The 4,180-nt window shown below is 48.7% G+C and overlaps 1 long non-coding RNA gene across 1 annotated transcript; it reads right to left on the bottom strand.

The window, feature by feature from the left end:
* Positions 1-301: 301 nt before the first annotated feature.
* LOC109705248 lies at positions 302-2,272 on the bottom strand. Its single transcript, XR_002214675.1, has 2 exons — positions 2,213-2,272; positions 302-545 (listed from the first exon to the last, which is right to left on the bottom strand). It is a non-coding gene; the product is annotated as an uncharacterized LOC109705248 (long non-coding RNA).
* Positions 2,273-4,180: the final 1,908 nt, after the last annotated feature.

The following is a 4,180-nucleotide window of genomic DNA, read 5'->3' as shown; positions in this document are numbered from 1 at the left end:
CCGTCCTAGGGTCTCCTAGGTCAGCCCTAGACTCTCTCTTTGCTTGCTCTTAACTCGCTCTGATACCACTACTGTCATGCCCCAACGCCCCGAGGCCGCTACCGATTTGGCACGGTTCGGGCGCGGCGGGCGGACCGCCGAACGGACAGCACCTCCCCTGTCCGCCCAAGGCTCAAACGAGATTGTGTACAACAAGTTCCCAGGAAAACAACTTGATTACATACACAATCATGCAACAACAGCGACGAGAGCACAACCAGTGCTAAACAATCAAGAGCAAGCATCACAAGTAATAAACAAGTGAATAAAAGAGAGATACTAAGCTATTACATCCATTCAACTCTAATACATTTAATTTCAACTTAGCTTTACATTCATCCAAAGCATAAACTTAAGTTTACATTTCCAAAATAGCCTCACACCTATACATCATCTACTCTCAAGTATATAGGGTAACAACTAATGCAATAGGAAAGCATCTACCAATAAGCACTAGGGCGCTAAGCCCTTGCCGCGATCATCTGCCGGTCCGCTCTCGTGTGTACCTGTACCCCAAAACCACACGGGGTGAGAACTATATAAATATAGTTCCCAGTGGGTTCGGCCGCCGACTCCGCCGATCTTCCCACTAGGTCCAAGCTGGCACAGATAGATAGATAGAAAGAGATATATGGAAATAGACTGCTACTATATCTACTATGCCATCAAATGCAAGGAATGCATGTCACATCATTTATCATGCTAGTATGCTTTAACAATGGAGTAAATACCACTACAACGTAGCTATGCAGCGTACTATATCTAAACATGGTATGAATGCAGTTTCGCTTATGCAATTCATGTTACTATCCAATCGACTAGGCCAATCTTGCCTAAGGTCTCAAGTCCAGGAGGTGAAGAGCTACCCCACTCTTTTCCCGCCTAACTCATAACTCAAAGGTCCTAGACAAAGAGCTACCCCGCTCCTTGCCCGACTCATATCTCGAAGGTCCGACCCAATCTCGAAAGTCCTAGGCAAAGAGCTACCCCGCTCCTCACCCGACTCACCTCTTGACGGTCAGACTCAATCTCGAATAGGTACAAGACTGTTCCACTCAAATCTCATAGTAAAGGCCAACCATCACACTACTACATGCTCAATAGTTTACCCAATCACTCGGCTAGCCTAGAGGCTCACTCTCAACCTCACGTCTATGCTATAGGTGCCACACCTACTCTCAGTCACACTGGTGAGGATCCGCTCACTCACCTAATACCGTCTACGGGACCCAATAAGGCTATCCCTCCAGCTAATCTCAATGGGGAGGATCTGCTCACTCGCCCAACTCTCGACATAGGTGCCACAACTCAATCTCAATCTAGTGGATGAGGAACCGCTCACTCAAGGTGAGAACTACTCACTCAACCAACTCTCAATCTCCTGGGTGAGGAACCGCTCACTCAAGGTGAGAACTACTCACTCAACCCAGACCGTCTGCGGGGCCCAAAAAGGCTAACCCCTCGGGACCCAAAAGGCTATCCCTATCGTGTGACAACTCCGGAGTGCACTGCTTGTGTGGAGCGACCACACCAAGCTTCGAACAGACATAGAGTATGATCAAATCCGCGTCACTGAGGATATCATATCATCTAGGGTTAACAACACCACTCTTTAGGTTCTCTACCAAACCATAACTAGGGAAATCCACCCATGCAATGTATCATAACTAGGGAAACTCACTAATCCCTATACTCAAATATCATAAGTGTCAACTACACTAGATTCTCATGCAATATGCCATTTCATGCAACATGCCACAAACTAGGGAAATGCACCTATTCCCTATGTTCAATGCTATAAGTGTCAACTACACTAAGTCCGATGCCACTCGTCATATTATTTACTTGTCAAGATGCCACTCGTTCTCAATACTCTAATTGTACACAATGACTAGGTGTTCATTCAACTAGAGTCCATCCACATTAATCTTGTTATTATAGGGTTTCACAACACTATGTCCCAATCACATGCATACTAGGTACAAGTATTTAAGCAACTCAACTTTACACTACTCTACTAGCATGCAAGAATATATATATATATATGTATATATATATATATACATTTATCATCTAGCACCCTATAATGCAAAGCTCGATATGCATAATTGATCAACATAGAGATACTTGGACATAAGGAGAAGCCCGATTGCTTCGGGATGACACCCCCCACCTTTTATCGCGTTCCGATTGCTCATCGTCACTCGCAATCGGCCTCCCGCGGCGCACGCCGCTCGGCTCGACCCAATCCGCGCGCGACAACCAACGACCTCCGATCCGCGATCCGGAAATTATAGGTCTTCGGTTTCTTGTTATGATGCTCCAAATCCGTTTCCAGGATTTTACGACGTCGCCTCGGCCCTCCAGGCGGAAACGAAGCCTAAACGTCCGTTTCTTTAATAACTTTGCACCGGCTCGACGAATCGCCGAACCGTCGCTTCCAGCGCGTTCAGTGACCTATCAATTAGGTTTACAGAGGGTTAAATGAGATCAAACCCTACTAGTAGCAAAACTTGCACTTTAGAGCCCTAGGTTACAATTAGGCAATAAATCACTAAATTGATCCTAGATTCTAGCAATAATCATCTACTTAGCATGCTAGAATAACTCTAAATCCATTCTTGAAGCTTAAAACCCAAACTACAAAGAGATACCATTAAAGGGTTTTGAAGCTTACCTTCAAACCTTGCTCCAATGGAGAGGAAGAAGATGGAGAAGATGGAAATCCACCTTAGAGCTTCGATCTCCACCAAATTCCATCTATTTTGGGGGAGATCTAGAGAGAGAAAGAGATTTCTCTCTTTTCCTTTCCATGCGTGTGTTGCGTGTATGCGTGTGTGTGTGTGTGTGTGTGTGTGTGTGTGTGTGTGTGTGTGTGTGCTGGTTGTGTACGCAGGTTGAGGGAGGAGAAGAAGAGCAATGCTCTTTTCCACAAGCAGCCCCCTCAACAATTCCACTTTTCAGTTTAGTCCCTCAAATCTGATAAGTTCCGTCGGAACCCTTCTGAATGTCCGTTTGCGCTCAAATTTGACAGGCAGGCTCAGTTTAACGTACTGAGTAAGAATATATCTTAAGTTTTCAGTTTCGACTCCGTTTGGTCACCGAAAACTGTGCCGAACCGAACTTAATGCTTTATCCAGACTACTTTCGGATTTTTATCTTCTGCACTCCTCGGTGTCAGAAAAATATGCAACCCTTAAATCTAACCTCAAAAATAAAAATGATTTCTGACTTATTTCTTCACAATTTCATAATTTTCTGCAGACTTGTGCAGTTTTCTGTAACGTCGGATATTGGGGGCGGTCCGTCTCTCCAGAAATTCTAGAATACATTCTGTTTTCATCTCCGATTTCAGCACAGATGACTCTAACCTCATATTTCACTTCTCCGAAATCCCAATGAAAAGTATCTTCAACTATTCTTTAGTTTTATTTTTTATATTTAAATGTCGGTATTTACACTCGAGGGGTCCGAGTGTGGTGCGGACCGGCGAGCATGCGGGTGGCGTGGCGGGCGCAGCCGGTGGCATGCGGCGGCGAGATCAAGCCCAGTCATACGCTTCGTCGGGCTTCAAGGGCCGCCGGGCTAAGGCGGAGGTGGCGGGCCAGGAGCTCGGACTCGACAGATCGGCGCTGGACGGCTGAGGGAAGGCCGTGCAATCCTAACCAGATGGGGGCGCGACGCTCGGCGGTGGCGGCGCGGCTCCAAGTTGCCCGCCACGAGTCCAGGGCGGTGAGGGAGCTCCCACGACAGCCGCGGCAGGCGGGACACGGGGATAAGCACGCCGAGGTTCACCGGGTCGGCTAGGAGGGCGGCGCGCGCGGAAGGAAGGTGGTGGCGATCGGCGCTCGAAACTCGAGGTTAGGCCCGGCTCGGTCTGGGCTGACCTTTGGCCTGGCCGAGTCCCTCAAGGCGCTCCGGCGACGTCCGGGGATGGCCGGAGCCAGGGAAGAACGTGCTGGAGGGTGATCACGGCCCGGGGGCTTTTTTTCCCCCCTTCCAAGAGGTGCGGACCCTCTCTACCTGCTATCTGCCAGGTGGGGGAAGAGGCATGGCCGAAGAGGGTGACTGGAAGGCTGCTGGCGGTTTCCGCGGCCGGACAGCTCGCCGCGCCGGGGCGCGCAGCACGGCAGGGCAAGGC

Source organism: Ananas comosus, unplaced genomic scaffold (assembly GCF_001540865.1).
Source record: "Ananas comosus cultivar F153 unplaced genomic scaffold, ASM154086v1, whole genome shotgun sequence".
NCBI lineage: Eukaryota > Viridiplantae > Streptophyta > Magnoliopsida > Poales > Bromeliaceae > Ananas > Ananas comosus.
The sequence above is the reverse complement of the archived record's forward strand: the minus strand, read 5'-3'. Positions and strand labels throughout refer to the sequence as shown.